Source organism: Pristiophorus japonicus, chromosome 3 (genome assembly GCF_044704955.1).
Source record: "Pristiophorus japonicus isolate sPriJap1 chromosome 3, sPriJap1.hap1, whole genome shotgun sequence".
NCBI classification, from domain to species: Eukaryota; Metazoa; Chordata; class Chondrichthyes; family Pristiophoridae; genus Pristiophorus; species Pristiophorus japonicus.
Genome location: NC_091979.1, coordinates 235,302,291 through 235,321,059, shown reverse-complemented (window position 1 = coordinate 235,321,059; position 18,769 = coordinate 235,302,291). Strand labels below are relative to the sequence as shown.

General features: G+C 41.8%; 1 protein-coding gene across 11 annotated transcripts in view; it reads left to right on the top strand.

Moving 5' to 3' along the window:
- LOC139260176 (uncharacterized) overlaps positions 1-18,769 on the top strand; it is a 412,192-nt gene that overhangs the window by 61,877 nt on the left and 331,546 nt on the right. Inside the window, exon 8 of one of the 11 annotated variants that reach the window (XR_011592731.1) lies at positions 10,271-10,344. The exons of 9 other annotated variants lie outside the window; for them this stretch is intronic. The gene's annotated coding sequence lies outside the window, so the exon portion shown is untranslated. Of the gene's footprint in view, positions 1-48; positions 1,287-10,270; positions 10,345-18,769 lie in introns of those variants that run through there. One more of the 11 variants, XM_070876434.1, reaches the window with a different exon arrangement.

Below are 18,769 nucleotides of genomic sequence, written 5' to 3'. Positions count from 1 at the left end.
TTTTTCTTTGCTAATATACTGAACCTCCATTCCAGTTGGAATGCTAACTATATTCATCTTTTTTGGAGAAGTATGATTATTAACTAACAACCAGAAAATATTTGAGATCCATGCTGGAGCCATGCAGTTTTCTTGTGTGTATTTTTGCAACATGAATGTTGGAAATTGAAAACATTTATTGTTACTTCCTAGCACATTGATTATCTGCCAACCCAAGAACGGTATTCACACAAACATTTCCTGGTTCAGCATATCTTGCTAAATTTCAGGTGGCTTGTTTCTGTGCCTGCCGTTTGCAAATATGGACCCAGAACATTTTCAGTTGGGGTGAGAAAGAAAAGAAAAAGAGGGAGAATAATGGAAGCAATGACATTCTACCCTTGCTTGTTATGACTGCATGAATACTGCAGTGTTAAATCACTAGAAAAAAAACACAACTGGGCATACCATCCTGTTAATATCCATTCTAAAAAGCACTTAAAAAAAAAGCTGTTAAAACGACCTATTTCACAAGATACAATTTCTATACAGTAGCGTTCAGCATATTTGTTGCATCAATATAATAGTTGCACCCACAGTAATGAACGCTAACCTTGCCCTCTGCTAGAAAATGAACAGGAGCATCAGTATTCAAATTAAATGGAGGACAGCATGATGTGGTCGAATCTCCAAGTAAATTACTCTTGTTCCTTGCCCTTCTTGTTGGAATTGTGGGAAACTATAAAACGTGTGAAGAGTCCTCTTTGTGAAGCAAGTTTAGGCAGGTTTAATGCAGTTCCTAGTCGGCATGGACCCACACTGTAAAACTACTCCGAATTTGGCACCAAATTGACAATCTCACTCAGATGGCCGGTGGGAAATGAAAAGAATATCACATTGGTGTGCTAGCCGGGGGTTCTAAGTTTTGGGCTGAGTCATGTTTGGGCAGAGTAGAGGGAGCTTTATTCTGTATCTAACAGTCTTGTCTAATCTGGCTGTGTTTGATGCTACTGCTGGCTAATTCAGATGGAAAGAGTTCCATTCTGGAGCACTAACATCTCCCAGCTCTAGAGCACAAAAGCAAGGAAAAATAGTAGTAATGATTTGTTTCCTATGAATGCCAGGCAATTACATTCATTCCTTACAACTTGCATTATATAGCACCTTTTAAAATAGAAAAATGTCTGTCAGCACTTCACGGAGATGGAATGAAAAAAACATTTAAATGCCAAATGCAAGCATTTTGAAGAGAAGTTGGTAGCTCTACCTACTTTGAAACTGGATGGAGAAAGCATTATCGAAACAAGGTATATATCAAAACACATCCTGCATGCTTTAGTGATGCAGCACGTTGGAGCATCTTCAGGAGTAATGGGAGCACGGGTTTAATACCTTCAACTGAGGTCGATTACCCGCTCTTGGCCCTAAGTACATAGCCTGGGGAGAAAATGGAAGGATTTGCCACCTTCACCAAAAAAAATGATTTTGCTGAATTGGCCTCTGGACCCACTCATCCCCTTAGGTGGTGTGAGTCAGTTCTGAGATCTATTAAATGTTGTGCCATTTATTTCCAATCTTCCGCCACATGTACAGTTTTCAATTTTATACCTCATGCAGATTCCGTTCATGGGTAAATTGCTAGCATCAGTTCCTTGGGAATCCTGATCCATTATAAAAAAGCTAAACACACAAGTTCAATGTGCCTCTTTCAGCTGGTGTTGCTCAAACACCATTTACAATATTAAAATTTTAATAGGTTGCAGGGATGGATGGAGTAAATGCTTTTTTCACCATCAGTTTTTATGTATTTTTTTCTTCTAGTATGGGTCCCTTAATTTAATTAAATGTAATTGTGTTTGCAACATATCATTGCAAATCTTGAATTTCCCATTCCTATCTTACATTTTTAAAATGATCAGCCCATTTTCGCAATGGTTTTTTTCCCCTCAAAATTGTGACACATCGAGATTTTGTTTGAATGGAATTTCAATTTGCAAGCTGTACAGCGCACATATTTTTGCCTGACTTCTAATCCAGATAACGGGTTGCCATGGAAACTGTGACCAAGGCTTTAAAGAGCTGTTTCAGGTCAGGAGCAAGGTACCTCATTTGTGAAACAAATTATATGGCTAACAAGGCAACACAACTGTAAAGAGCAGGGCAGTTTTGACAGCAGTAACTATATTTAGAACATGACGTGCCAAATTATTTCACACTTGCATGCTCTAAAAGATTGCAGCTTTATTTTTATTTTGCCTTAATTTAAAAAGATAAAGAAGCTTATTGATGCTGGGATCCCATTTTATGTTTCCTAACTGATTGTAAACAGAAATCTTGTTTAATATATTAGTGAGGGGAGGAGAGTGGGCAAAATTCTCTATCAGGAATCCTATGCATCATCATCATGCTTTGCTCCTCACAAAGTTCTTTGGTTTGATTTGAAGTGACATTGATTCAATCTTATGTCCAGAATGGATCCATTGAATGGTGTGCCTAGCCCTTCAAGGTATTACCTATCATTTAAAATCTGAATTTGGAAACCTAGATGATAGATTGAAGTTGGAATGCATGTATAAATAGAGCAGAATGAAAGCGATGCTAATCTTTAACAGTGCAGTATTTTCCAAGTGTTTACGGACTTGTATCACTCCTGTACATTTTGATGACCAAATACATTTCTCTGCTTTATAACCTACAGTAAATGAGGGATTGACTACTGTAGTGCTTCTTAGTATTATACAGTACTCTTTCTAATACATTCATTCTCACTTTGCTGACATACAGGTGTTTTTTTTAAATTCTTCCCCCTTTCTCCTGGCAAGCTTCCTACAGGTCTTCAGTTTATATCAAAAGTGTTATTTAATATCATAATTCACATGTCATACTTGTCTGTGTTGTCACTAGGTTTATTTAGTGTATTGGTACCAACAAGCTATAGGGAAAAATTACATGTAATGTTTTAATGGTGCACATGTATGATTCTTCATAAATTGTTTCCATCATTACCACTGCCAGTGACCGAACAGTAACCATCAGTACTTGCCTTGATGTTAAACTTCAAATGTTCTGTGCAGACACCGCCCCATTTTGAGTGGATGGAATTTATAATTGCATTCTGAGTGCTTTTTACAATTCGAGTGAACATAATGTGAAAGTTTCTAACTCCCGCCACCATGTTTTATTGAAATCCTAGTGACAATACTGTCAGTGTTATGTGATCTTGTGCACAATGTAATTGTCCTTTATTGTAAGCCGGAAATTGATCACCGTTTGATACTGAAGCCAGTTTATCAGTTGCTCTGCATTCCAGAGTTAACATATCAAGGTTAAAATGGTAATTTTTTTTCTGCTGCTTGTTTTTTTTTGCCAGATTGAAGGTCAAAAAACTTGACCGAGCAGTCAGATCTTTGAGATGTGGTCCATTCTTCAGCACAATAAATGTGACTGGAAATGACTGATCTTTGTGTTTCAGCAACAGGCACGTCCTCCGTGCTGGAAGGCAGGGTTGGCTGCAGCACCAGGAAACAGTGGACAATGACAATTTTCTGATTTTCCAAGCACTATTTGATCAGTAGGGAGAATGATGTTGCATGTGCAACCAGTGGTTAACTTCCAGCAGGACTGAAAACTGGCTGTGTGTGAAATTATTCCAGTTCTGGTTACTGCTTGGATAGTGGCGACAACTAATATTGGGTTGATGGTCTATTGAAATGAAAGCAGTTCTATGTAATCTCTAATATTTTTAATTTGATACGGCCCAGTGTTCTAACCAAATGGGCTCTTACATGCGGTCATGACCTTTTTTTGAGGGGGAGGGAATGAAGAGATCGCTTGCAGTTGCAGTTTGCTGGATCACTGTTTCATTTCTCCTCTTGTATATCCTCCATGCACTTTGCACAGTTTTGTACTAGCTGTATTGCTCTTCTGATGGCCAGGTGGGTAAAGAAACTGCCCAATGCAGCATTAAGTAATACAAGCTACAATCCCCTGTCTATACTGAGCTACCATATCTCTGCTGGGCCAGCAGTTGGTGGGCTACAGTTAGCCACTCAGAATCCAAGGTGGATGTTGGCCCTCTTGTGCACATCAGGTGCTTGGCTGTATATCCATTTATGGTCGCGTAATCTCCAGACACTCGCTGTCCGCTACTTGTATGAGGTACCTATAGTACCTTTGGAATCACCCCAGCAAGAGTCCACGTACTCGAGAGAGGAGGGGAGGAACGTTGCAAAATGTATATAGATTATTGCCTCTAAGTGTTTGTTTTGACTTACCAGTGAATGTGGAGTATGTATATAATAAATTCCTCCATATAAATTACCGATTTTTAGACAAATTTGCAACCAACCCAGTTTTAAGAATTTGCAGTTTTAGGGTTCGGGGGAAGTCAGTACATAAGGGAGCGATAAGGTTGCAAATAATGTCCCAAAGCTTGTTTACAGGAAAGCAGCTTTTTTGAGGGATGGCTATAGTGAACATTTTGGATGTGCCCAGAGTTTGAAATATTCCGTACTCTGGGCGTGATTTATGAACTTATCATACCTGACTCAGCAATGATGAGAAAGGTTACTTTAGAGAGTTCAAGAAAATCTGGCTGCAGTATTGACTGTGAACATGTCGGGATGCTCAGAATAATTTGTCAGTTTATTATAGCTGCACTTGTTCCCTGTTTCAAAGCAGAAAAACGGACTGTACAATATTTATCTGTTGAGGCATTTCAAATCTATTTCATCCAGATTTATAAATGCCACTACTTTGTTTCCAAGTCTATGATGTGTGCAGTATATTCATATGTAAAATGCCTCCGTTTTTCATTTTTAAAATGCATCTGCTGATTCTGATATGCTACGTGCTTGGAGGGGGAGAGAGTTAATATGTTGACGGAAGGGCGAGCTTTGTTTCTTTTTGATGTGCATCTCGTTTCACAAGCAGCTTGAAACTCAGGTATTTTTTCTCGCCATTTTCTCTCCGTTTCTGGTACCTTGCCCAAATGGCCTTTATTTTTGTGAAAAGCCTTGATCGTGAATGTTAGAAGGCGATTTAACCATGGCTGACATTGCAACAGAGCCCTGATACTTCCCTTACTCAACACCTGCATGTGCACTCTCGTCTTCTTTCACCTCCCCCCAAACACAGCCCAAAGATACGATGGCAGTTGTAGCAACTTTACTGTTACCCCGGCTGGAGGACTTTAAACTTGAGGTTGAAATTCTGTAATGTTTTTGATGGAATTGGTTAAGGTTGTAGTAGAAAATACTGATTGGCTATCTGGATTACTGGGAAGTATTGGCTGCTGTTACTGTGGCAAGGGACGAGTAGAGCCACGTATGAGAAGGTATACATGTTTAGAGTATGGAATACTTAAATTCCCCAGTTGCTCTTTACATTCCTTGCCTTCTCCACGTATTTTCCTTCATCCTGCTGGGTTGCTGCAGGCTTTTTAGGTTCCGCACACAGTCATAAATGCCATCTTCTCAATTCACCTATGAAGATTTTGGAATGGGGTTGCCAATTCTTTTGTTTCTGTCATTTCATTAATAAACCACACTTTTGAGAGGAGAACTTCTATGTACAAGAGGAATGACAGATGCATGATAAAATACCACAAACTGTGATTTATACCTCATTATACTCTTAGCAACAGATGAGATATTGTCAAAGCCAAAAGTCAGATGTAAATTGTATCCTGTGACTCCTCATCACGTATTATAATCATTACCACTTGTTAGCTAAGTAATTATTATCCAAAGAAGTTGATTTTAAATGCAGGCTCTGTTGATTGCAGACAGATTCCAGTGATGTCACTAAATTATCACAATTGTGATGTCCCTATAAAATACAAAAGATATTTCAGGAGAATTATATTGGTTTGTGGTATGAAGATAAAGGCACACATCACATTGGAAGGCAACAGTTTTAAAATGATGGAGGAAAAAAAATGGAAGAGCTGTATGAACTGTCATTACTTAGATGCACATCAAAGAAATAAACCCTTTCTGGTTTTAATAACCCCTTTGGTTGTTTCAATTGTACTGACGTGCTGTACTGTGTGTTTTTATGTTAACTAAGAAGAATAAGTGACTTTAAAAAAAAAAATAGCACCTCTAACTATTACTGTTTTAAGAAAACCCTCAGGGACATTTGACACACTACTTCAAAACCACTTACTTAGTTCAGGTATTTTAAGCTAGATTGTTAAATCTAATAGTGACTTTTTAAATGTTACAGCACATCTGTTGGTGAATGTTGATTTTACTCAGTTTTACAAAAACCTAGTCCGTCAAACTGAAGCTGCGTTTTTTCTACACAGTGCCTCTGACATTTTATAGTGGCATTCGGTCTCCACAATTGTGTATTTCTGTACAGACTTCCTGGGCTCTGTTTTCTGAACACACCATATTTCAACAATACTGTTTACATTTTTAAAATGTTTGTAGAAATTCGGCTGTTTATAATTGCCAGCATTTGTAGGTTGGGGCTTGAGGGACAAACCATATCGAAGGAGGCACCTCTCATCCCCCCCCTGTGCTAGTTAAGGGTTCTTCAAGCAAAGCCATCGACTGTAATCCCATTTCCCTGCCCGTCAATATTTTGCTGCTTCAAGTACTTATCGAATTCCCCTCTTGATTTTGATTGATTTTACTTTAATAGTCACGTATGGTAAAGCGTTTCATATTCTAATAGCTCTTTACATGAGAAAATTCCTTCATGCTTTAAGTACTAATCCTAAATTTATGCTCCGTGTTACTAATTCATCAACTAATGGAAATAATATTTCTGTTTACACTCAAACCTTTCATCATTTTGCTTGTACTTTGTACTAGATCCCCCTTTAATCTGAGCTGGAGTGAATTCAGCTCGAGTGTTCTTTAAAATCACTAATCCTGCTATCCTAATAAATCTGTGTTGTGTAAAATTAGTATGTACCACAATGTGAGGATCTATTGCTGTTCCATACACACAGAATTACATGTGATCACTTTTTAAAGTGAGGCCAGCCCTATTTTTGAGGGGAGTGGGGTGCTCATGGGATAGTGCATGATTATATTTTGCTGCCAATGTCAAAATACCCAGTAAAAACCAGCTACAGTATCCAGACATAGTGATATGTTGAATAAGTGGCTTTGAAGTTGCACGAGTGAATCATTGGGGTGGGGTAAAAGTCAGAGTCGGTGGTCTTTGTACTGCAAATGTCAGAAACTGGTGTTGTCTTCCACCGCCCCTTCTCCCCCCCCCCCCCCCCCCCCCAACCACTTTTAGTATTTTAATCCTATTTACATAATAGACATAGGGTGGAGTCTTCATTGATTCAGCAGTGGGACACATTTGTCTGACTTATTTCCCTTTAAAAGGTTAATAATATAGTCAATAGCAAAAAAAGATCGGAAGTGTTATGTGAGAAGTACTTACTGGTATTAAATTAGATTTGCTGTGATTTTTCAATGGTCCCTAAATTGGTGACTTCTGCCCAGACAATGCAAACGCAATACTAGCACAATGAGCTGTGCTTGTTAATTAGTTTAGTATTTGAATGAGTCCGGCTGTACTGAAGTCCAGTCTGTCAATGTAACTTTGTTTCCCCCCCCCCCCCCCCCCCCCCCCGTACTCCTCTTTAGATAGCAATGGCGAGGAGAGGCGGTGATTTGGTTTCCATGTTACACAACTCTAAGCTTCATGGATCAGGTACCAGAATATAGAGTGGGCCATGTTGACATTTTAGAAATCACAATTGATCCTGTACAGTGCACCATATCTAAACTTTTACTGTCGCACAACATGCCCTTCCCACCACCCCCAATTCACAACTGAATTTAAGACATTTCTACAATTTCCTCTTTGGCTGGCTGGCGGTGAAATATGTTTTACACAAGGAAAATCTTTGCGTTCATACAGTCATATAGACTGCTGTCTACAGACAATGGTACATCAGTCTTCAGAAATTCACGATCAGTTACAGTAGCAAAATAAATGTAGGGAATCTGGAAATAAAAACTCATTACTGGTAATTGCAGATCGGTCATCATCTGAAAGGGCAAAGAAAAGGTTAATGTTTCAGGTGAGACTCTCTACTAGAACTTGTGGGGTCTGGCTGTGCTGATCAATATCAAATACACTATTAATACCTCAGAATTCTACACTCATTTTAATAAATTGTACCTTTATTGTCAAAAGCACATTACCTCAATCTCACATTTCAGAAATTTCTACTAGTGTTGGCTGCAGAATATTCAGTGTAAGCTACAGCTGCCAACCAGTTGACAGGTTAGGGGGTAAGGGAGTAAGGTGTGTGTCTGTGTGTTGTATTCAGCCCTCCCTTAATAGCCTGTAATCACTGGATGTTGCTTTACTGCCGGGTTGTTTTCTTAACATTCTGTTGAGGCCCATTATCTTGAGCAGTGACTTGCTTGCTTTGTCTCGCTCTCTTTATGTATGTAACCAACCTGGTTTGACCATGTGACTGAGGCAGGCTTATGATTTAATGCCCAGTGATGTGTGCTGCCGAAAGTCTGCTGAGGTACACACGTGACCACAAATAGCCCCGGACGGATTTTGAGCACTGCTACCTTGACGGTTCCCAATACTGCCCCATTCTCAAACTAGTTCCTCTTCCCAAATTCAGGTAATGTTCAAAAAACGGGTGCCCATTTGGTCTGCTTTGATCTCGTATTATAATAACAGTTTACAGTCCGAAAGAATTGTCTAATTTTTTTTTTAAAAAGCTTATTTTGCCGTTGTTTATAAATGTGTTTCTTGATTCTGTGTCCATTTATTATCAATGTCTTGTACTGCTGTTGTGGCACTTATTTTTTTGCACTACTGTTAATTGATTTGTTTTAAAAATGCAAATTAATTTCAACTGGAATACTGAAATACCCTGTGTCTTACTGTAAGTGACCAGTATTTTTAGATTTTTTGTAATTTGTGTGGTCCTTTGCATTGTACAGTATGTTGGAAACATTGATTCTGTCTCTGTGCATGTGGGAATTTTTGATTGTTATCGCATTAGAATAACATGGAGTTTTAACAAAACACAAATTCTAACTGTAATGTGTTTGTAGTACTCACTGGTTGCTAGGCTCAGTTTCGGTACAAAAACACTATTCTTCTAATAAATTTTGTTTGTTAAATTTTATGCTGTCTGTTAATATCCTTTTTTTAATCCTCAAAGCTTTGCTTTGTTTTTATTTATTTCCTTGAACATTTTGTTCTGTGAAGAGCTCTCAGTATGGCACAAATTTCTGGCAGCCTTCCTATTCAGTTTGAACTTTGAAAGCAGTACACTTACATTTACAACCCTCGCCCCTGTAGTATTTGAATGTGTCTGGCTGCATTGAAGTCCAGTCTCTCAATATAACTTTGTTTCCCCCCGTACTCCTCTTTAGATAGCAGTGGCGAGGAGAGGCGGTGATTAGGTTTCCATATTACACGACTCTAAGCTTCATGGATCAGATACCAGAATACAGAGTGTGCCATGTTGCATTTTAGAAATCACAATTGGCCCTGTACAGTGCACCATATCTAAACTTTTACTGTCTCTCAACATCCTCCCCCAACCCAAAACAACTGAATTTAAGACATTTCTGCAATTTCCTCATTGGCAGTCTAGCAGTGTGGAAATGTGTTTTACACAAGGAAAATCTGTGTTCATACAGTCATATAGACTGCTGTCCTCAGACAATGGTGCGTCAGTCTTTGGAAATTCACTGTCAGTTACAGTAGCAAAATAAATATTGGGAATCTGAGGAAAAAATACTGGTAATTGCAGATCAGAATCTGATTGACTTTCAAAACACAAACGTTTTCGTATGGCACCAAGAGAAGCAGAAAATTGAAGGGGGAAAAACCGTCTGCCCGTGAGAGTTAGAAAATAAGCCGACAAATGAATAAACCTATCTTGACTGTTCAGGCCCCGAAAACCATATGGGTTAAAGGCAGTCACTGTCGAAACTCAGGAACTTTAGTAACACTGCCAGCTTTAGATGTTAACCGTGCTGAATTCTGGCGGTAGTTCACTTCCTTTGGCTTTGGTTTTGCACTACATAATGCTGCCTGTATTAAAGTATTGTCACCTGGCTTGTTTAATGTATTGGTAGCAATGCTGTCAGAAAAATTACACTTGGGCCAACACAGCTTAATGTTTTGCCAATATACTTGTGCAAATCAGATTTAAATTTGCAATGAATATTAACTTGACACAGTTACTGTAAATATGTCAGCACAAAGGTACTGGCAGCCTTGAGTAATATTCTTTGTATTGATATTTCCTGATTTACAATATTTATTACCTCAGATTGCTTCTACCAATGCCAGTGACAGGCTTGCAACCACCAGTATGCACCCGAGTGCTATCCAGCTTCAAATGTTCTCTTCAGACACAACCACGTTAGGTAGGACACATACTGACTTTTCATCATTTAAGTGGACAGGGTATTAAGATTCGATACACTCGTTTCATACCATGTTTTACATTGTTGTCACTAAAAAATAAATTATGAAATAGAAAAATACAAAATCAATACTGCCAATTTTTATTTAATCCAGTATAGGTTTTTTCATACATTAGTTGTATTTACTAGTTCATGGCTGTACCAAATCAATTTTTTTTAAACAAACTACTCAAGAGATTAAATCATTTTTGTAATATACTATAAATTCCTGTTACTTTCCCTATATTTATGGTGAAACGTTACTTTCTTGAGGTTGGAACTTTTCTTTCTTTCTTCTCTTCCAGTCCCTCTTAAGGTGGTGTTTCGTGCAGCATTATAGTTGTCGGGATGACTAGTGGCGTAATAGACAACCCTGTAAAGTAAGCAGGGCAACAGCAATGCAGTTGCAAATGTGCCTACTCCTTTTCGGATGGCATTTTTCCGGCAGCAGCAGGCATGAAACAGTGGCTGCCAGAAGTATGTACTTGGGGATCACTGTCCTTTTGGTCTAGTTGATATGGTGGCTGATCTCCCAACCCATCCCCACAGGCCAGCAATACATTTTCAACATTACTGGTCTATTAAGGACCTTCCTCTCGTACTCTGGAAGGTGCACACCAGATAGGCCGTCGAGAATGTAAATTTGTACTAACTGCGCATGCGCAGGATTTGTGCAAGACCGCTTGATTTAAAGTTCAAAGCAGGCATGCACCATCGAATCTCACACACGCGCAGTTACCTGTTGCTGAAGCTGTCTTGCGGTGTAAAGGTGGGAGATTGAACAGCAAGGTTTAGGATACGCAATGCCGTCAGATAGGATTGGTGTGCAGAAGTCGACCTTCTGGAGTTGTATGAGTGACACTAATTTATCAAAGTCACCACAGGTAGCACATATTAAACATTTCAAGCAAAGCATATTGTATTTTCACCGTTGTTTCATAACGAGATTTCTCACCAGAACCTTGCCGTTATTGAAAATTCCGATGCAATGGCCACCACACATTAAAAAATCCACGCCCAGGCATCTTCCACCCTTGAGGATGTAGTTCGGGTCCTTCATTGAAACAGCTGTGAACTCATCCTTTTTTGGCGTGGAAGCAAGTCATCCTCACTTCGAGGGACAGCCTCTGACTGACCTACTTAGCACATTTATCTTTTTTAAATGCATGGTCTTTGAGAGTCTGTAACCTGTACTACGCAGCACAACAAAAAAACTTGAAAGTTTCTACAAATTGCCTTGTGTTTTTAAAAAATATTTCTGTTCTCGGGAGATGAGCATCACTGGTGAGGCCCCATTGATTGCCCATTCCCTACTCGTCCTGAGAAGGTGATGGGTAGGCCTTCTCCCTGAGCTGCTTTAGTCTTTGTGCTGATATGCTCCCATGGTGTAGGGAATTCCTTGATATTGGCACCGTGATGATGAAGGAACTAATATATGTCCATCATGATGGTGTGTGACTTGATAGTTGTCGTAGGGGGTGCTGTCCAATTAATCTCGTCGAGTTGTTGCAGTGTATCCTGAAGTTTGTATACACTGAAGCCATGGTGTGCTGGTGGTGGAAGGAATAGATATCAAGTCCAGTCAAGCAGACTGGTCCGTCCTGTATGGTGTCGAGCTTCTTGAGTGTTATTGTGGCTGCACCCATCCAGGCGAGTGGTGAGTAATCCCACACACTCCTGACTTGAGTCTTGTAAATAGTGTTGAGGCTTTAAGGAGGTGAGCCACCTGTCGCAGTGTGCCCAGTCACTGTTCTGCTCTTGTAGCCATGGTGCTGATATGGCTTGTTCAGTTAAGCTTATGGTCAATGGTGGTTCTTAACGTATTGATAGTGGGGAATTTTGCAGTGGTGGTGTTGTTGAAGGTCATGAGGAGATGACTGGGCTTTCTCTTTCTGGAGATGGTTGCTACCTGCCACATGTCAGCCTGAGCCTCTATGTTATCCAGGTTCTGCTTGAGGCCAACATGGGTTGCTTCATGATTGGAAGAATGGAGCTAAACACTATGGAATAATCAGCGTAGCCCCATTTCTGACTTTATGATGGAGGGAGGATCAATGGTGAAGCAGCTGAAGGTAGTTGGGCTGCAAATGCTGCCATGAAGCACTCCCGCAGCGATGTCCTGGGGCTGTGATGACTGGCCTCTAGAAACCACAACCATCTTCCTTTGTTTCACCTATGACTCCGGCCACCCGAGGGGTTTGCCTTTGACTCCCACTGATTTCAGTTCTGCTAGGTCTCCTTGGTGCCATACTCTGTCAAAAGCTCCCTTGATATCAACAGCAGCTACACTCCCCTCTCATTTCATTTAAAATATATATACTTTTAGAAATGAATATTATTTTGAAATGTTTTAAGTGTTCAAGGTACCATGGGGTGGATGAATTCCCTGTTAGAATTGGGTATAGAAATGAGGTTACTTTGGTTTTAGCTCCCAGTAAGTTGAGCTGCTCACTACTGCCAAATGTCTGTGACTGTGCCAATCGCAGACCTTCCGCCGAATGGAAATCTTACCAACTTGAACATGTTGCCAAATGCCCAAGGCAAAACCAAATTATGTTTAGGACCCTCTAGCTCTCCGGCACAACCAGAGGCTCAATCTGTGGCACACTTCGGACTCTGGTGCAGGGAATTTTCAAAGCCTAGATTCACCGCCATAAGTTGCTGCAAAATGAATTGATGACTCGGAATAAAATGGATAAACTGGACGGCGGAAATCTAAAATAAAAACATGAAGGTTCTGGAAACACGAAGCAGATCAGTCAGCATCTGAGAAACACAATGTTCCAGAAGTAGCCCCTTCCTCGGAACAGTTGTGACAAAGATCTACAACCATGTTTAACCTCTTTCCATTTCTGTACTTTTTTGAACTTGCAGCATTATATATAGCTGTGAAGCCTCGGCCCTCCAGCACAGTGGCCAAATGTTGCGTTTCTAGGCAACTGCTGCACAATGAAGTCTAATGATCACGTCTCACTGAGCCTCAGCTATGGCTCAGTGGGCAGCACTCTCGCCTCCGAGTCAGAAGGTTGTGGGTTCAAGTCCCATTCCAGAGACTTGAGCACAAACTCAGGCTGACACTCCAGAGCAGTACTGAGGGAGTGCTGCACTGTCCGAGATGCTGTCTTTTGGATGAGGCCCCGCCTGCTCTCTCGGGTAGACATAAAAGTTCCATTGGTACCATTTTGAAGAAGTGCAAGGGAGTTCTCCCCAGTGTCCTGGGCCAATATTTTTCCCTCAACCAACATTACTCAAAACAGAATCGTCATCATATTACTGTTACTGGGATCTCGCTGTGTGCAAATTAGCTGCCATGTTTCCCTACGTTACAGCAATGACTACACTTCAAAAAGTACTTCATTGGCTGTAAAGTGTTTTGGGAGTTTAGAAGAATGAGAGGTGATCTCATTGAAACATACAAAATACTGATGGGAATTGACAAGGTAGATGCTGAGAGGCTGCTGGAGAGTCTAGAACTAACGGTCACAGTCTAAGGATAAGGGGTCAACCATTTAAGACTGAGATGAGGGGAAATTTCTTCACTCGGAATCTTTGGAATTCTCTGCCCCAGAGAGCTGTGGATGCTCAGTCGTTGAGTATGTTCAAGGCTGAGATAGATTTTTAGACTCTCGGGTAATCAAGGGATATGGGGACAGGGCAGGAAAGTGGAGTTGAGGTAGAGGATCAGCCATGATCTTATTGAATGGCGAGCAAGCTCAAAGGACCGTGTGGCCTCCTCTTGCTCCCATTACTTATGTGCTTATGGTATGTCCTGAGGTCGTGAAAGGTGCGATACAAATGCAAGTCTTCCTTTAATTTTGATTATGAACCAGAACAGCTAATGTAGCGGGTACCAGGAATGGAACCGATGGCCATCGGCTCTGTGTAACTCACGCACTTACTCTCCACCAACTGAGCAGTTGAAAGCTTAAATACAGTTTCTGCCTACATAATAGTGACTACACCAAAAAAAAGTACTTTATTGGTTGTTGGTGTTCTGAGGATAGAAAAGGCACTAAAGTTAATTATTTTGCTTAAATGCTAATATCAAACCAGACGGTGAAGAAGGCAAATGGCATGTTGGCCTTCATAGCTAGGGGATTTGAGTATAGGAGCAGGGAGGTCTTACTGCAGTTGTACAGGGCCTTGGTGAGGCCTCACCTGGAATATTGTGTTCAGTTTTGGTCTCTTAATCTGAGGAAGGACGTTCTATTGAGGGAGTTCAGCGAAGGTTCACCAGACTGATTCCTGGGATGGCAGGACTGACATATGAGGAGAGACTGGATTGACTGGGCCTGTATTCACTGGAGTTTAGAAGGATGAGAGGGGATTTCATAGAAACATAAAATTCTGACAGGACTGGACAGGTTAGATGCAGGAAGAATGTTCCCGATGTTGGGGAAGTCCAAAACCAGGGGACACAGTCTAAGGTTAAGGGGTAAGCCATTTAGAACCAAGATGAGGAGAAACTTCTTCACTGAGAGTTGTTATCCTGTGGAAATCTCTAACGCAGAGAGTTGTTGATGCCAGTTCGTTAGATATATTCAAGAGGGAGTTAGATATGGCCCTTATGGCTAAAGGGATTAAGGGGTATGGAGAGAAAGCAGGAAAGGGGTACTGAGGGAATGATCAGCCATGATCTTCTTCAATGGTGGTGCAGGCTCGAAGGGCCGAATGGCCTACTCCTACACCTATTTTCTATGTTTCTATATTACAAATTACGGATCATCTATCCAGCACAATCCCTGCAATAATATTTCAGCTGTGCAAAATAACGCCCATGTTTGGTTTTGTTTAGAATTGCATATTTATAGTAAATATTTTCACCTTGCATCATCCGAGATGTTGGCCATTGTGTAGATACGACTGCAGAGGAGACTGAACTGAGGGATATAATATACCATACATGGTGTTAACCCAGGCTTGGTGAAAGGAATACTCCAGCCTGTGCTTTCAAACTTAAGTGAACAGCACTTACAACTAAGAAGACAAAGGAGTCCGTGTCATGTTTAATTCATGGTTTTGCTCCAAAACAAATAGCTTTGTGTTTGACACTACAGGAGTGCGACCAGAGGCAGGGACCCTGTTCTGCCTCTCATGTGTAAACCAGCTTAAGCTCCTGGAATCAACAGCATTGTGGACCCACAAAGCTTTGTGACAGTTGAATGTGCGTCGGATTAAGGCGCCAGGTTCAGTGAAGGGAACATACACGGCCCGTTTGTTTGTAGTCTGGGTTTCCCGCCCCCTTTTGCACAGGAGAGCCGAGTAGTGTTGCAGAGCACAGCCTCCAACATGCAATATTGGAGTGGGAGACCCAGTACAAAGAAATCGCTCTCCTGAAACTGGATCCCAGTACAGCGGTCTAAATGCGCATTCGGCAGTGTATTAATGAAAAGAAAGAAAGAAGGACTTGCATTTATATAGCGCCTTTCACGACCACTGGACATCTCAAAGCGCTTTACAGCCAATGAAGTACTTTTGGAGTGTCGTCACTGTTGTAATGCAGGAAACATGGCAGACAAATTGCGCAAAGCAAGCTCCCACACAGCAATGTGATAATGACCAGAAAATCTGTGTTTTTGTTTTGTTGATTGAGGGATAAATATAGACCCAGGACATCAGGGATAACTCCCCTGCTAAGAGTCAAAATAGTGCCATGGGATCTTTTACGCCCCAGATGGGGCCTCAGTTTAACGTCTCATCTGAACGACGGCACCTCCGACAGTGCAGCATTCCCTCAGCACTGCATTGCGAGTGTTAGTCTAGATTCTTGTGCTCAAGTCTCTGGAGTGGGACTTGAACCCACAACCTTCTGACTCAGAGGCGAAGGCGCCACCCACTGAGCCACAGCTGACACTTGTGTCGCTTCTTGACACTGGTTCTGACATCCCTCCCACTAATCGCGCCCCCATTTTCCATGACTGCGCCCAAGCACTTTCAGGGAGCCAATCCTCCCCTGCTCCTGGCTAACAATTTTTGCCTGATAAAATAACAGTCTCTGCTCTTAAAAGTAATTCTGGAAAGGCCACTGCTTCCCGAACCATCCATTGGTTGCTCTTCTATGAACCATCTGTAGGTGGGTCAATGTCCTTTTGGTAGAAGGAGGTGCCCACCTTGGCCACAAACTTGAGCTCGTGCAGTCGTTGGCCAAGTGGCGACTCTGATCTCAGTCAGCAACCCTGCGAGGATGCACCCAGGCCAGTGAGGAAGAAGCAAGGTCACCTGGCTGGCCCCTCTGCTGTGTCGCATCTGCCCCCTTTACTCTGCTGTGCCGATTTGGGCCGGTGTAATTGCTCCACAGTTTTAATTGCAGCTTCATCGCTTGCACAGTTACTGCACGGTCTGGCTGAGACCGTCCCTGATACCGGGGCAGATATGCGCAGACCTGTAAAGCACAACAATGAGCATTTAGCTTACCCACAGCCAGGGAAGGTTGTACGCAAGCTTGCTCGCTCTCTATCCCTTGCAGCGCTGTTGTAATATGGGAAACGCGGCAGGGGTGAGGGGGGCGGTGAGGATATCATCGGCTCCAGAGGTGCTGGTGAAAACCACCTGTTCAGGGGGATAAGTGCAGGGGTCACCAGACCATGAGTGATTTATGCTTCTTTGTACCTCACATTATTGCTCTGCTTCCATTGCGAGTGATTTTGTAACTGCCCGTTTCTGCTGTGTCAGATCTGTTCCCTTTACACTGTCCTGCAGGTTTGGCATAAAACACGGAAATCTGTGCATACGAGTGATTTGGTCCAATGCAATCGCTCTGCAGTTTTAATTACAGCTTCAGCGCTTGCACAGTTACTGCACGGTCTGGCTGTGACCCTCCTCTCTGATACCGGGGAAGTTACGCGCAGCCCAACAAATAATGGTATTGCCGACCCCTTCGAGGACCCCTTTGTGAGGCCAGGACTCCTGTAACTAGACCTCACAATTACTGCTGATGGTACTTTCAGTTGGAGGCAGGGAGTAAAGGAAGATTTTGCTGCTTTCAAAAGCAAGCCTGTTGAATTTGCTGATATTGCAGAGTCGCCTCTGAATTGCTTTTGACAACCCAGTAAAGAAAGAAAGACGGACTTGCTTTTCTACATTACAGCCAATGTTGTATCTTTGAAGTGTAGTCACTGTTGTAATTTCATTGCTGTTTGTGAGAGCTTGCTATGCGCAAATTGGCTGCCGCATCTCCCATTTTACAACTGACTATACTCCAAAGGTATTTCATTGGCTGTGAAGTGTTTTGAGACGTCCAGTGATCGTGAAAGGTGCTATATAAATACAAGTTTTTCTTTTGATGTAAGAAACGCAACTGCCAATTTGCACACAGCAAGCTTCCACAAACACCAATGTGATAATGACTAGATAATTTTTAGTAATGTTGGTTGCTCTTTTTCAAAATAGTGCCATGGGATCTTTCACATCCACCTCAGAGACCAGACAGGGCCTCGGTTTAACGTCTCATCCGAATGATGGCACTTCCGACAGTGCAGCATTCCCTCCGTTGGTGGGTCAGCCTGCATTTTGTACTCGAGTCTCTGACTTGGACATACGACCTTCTGACTCGGGTGAGAGTGCTACCCACTGAGTCACGTCTGACACGGGGACAGCGTTACAGAGGGGACGGGACGCAGGAGAGCAGTACAAAACATGCCAATTGTAAATATGATTGATTCAGCAAGGGAAATTGCAATAGAGCAGTTTTGTTTACTGTGAGGAAACCTGGATGTTTTGGAGATCTTGAAGCTATTTCATTCTCTATATTGACCTGCATTATTTGAATGCTTCTAACTTCGTGTCAGCTGTGCTTCAACGGGTAGCACTTTCACCTCTGAGTCAGAAGGTTGTGGGTTCAAGTAACACTCCAGGAACTTAAGCACACAAATCTAGGCTGACATCCAGGCAATGCTGAGAGAGTGCTATACTGTCGGAGGTGCCGTCTTTCAGATGAGACGTTAAACTGAGGCCCCATCTGCCCCTCTAGTGGAAGTAAAAGATCCCACGGCACTATTTTGAAGAAGAGTAGGTGAGTTGTCCCCGGTGTCCTGGAGTCAGTATTTATCTCTCAATCAACATCACTAAAACAGATTGTCTTGTCATTATCACATTGCTGTTTGTGGGAGCTTGCTGTGCGCAAATTGGCTGCTGCATTTCCTACATTACAACAGTGACGACAAAAAGAAATTGGATAGACACTCGAGGGAAATAAACTTGTAAGACTACGGGGATAGAGTGGGGGAGGGGAATGGGACTGACTGGAATGCTTTACAGAGAGCCACCATGGGCTCGATGGGCCGAATGGCCTCCTGCGCTGTAATGACTGACTTCAAAAAGTACTTTATGGCTGCAAAGCATTTTGGGGCGTCCAGTGGTCTTGA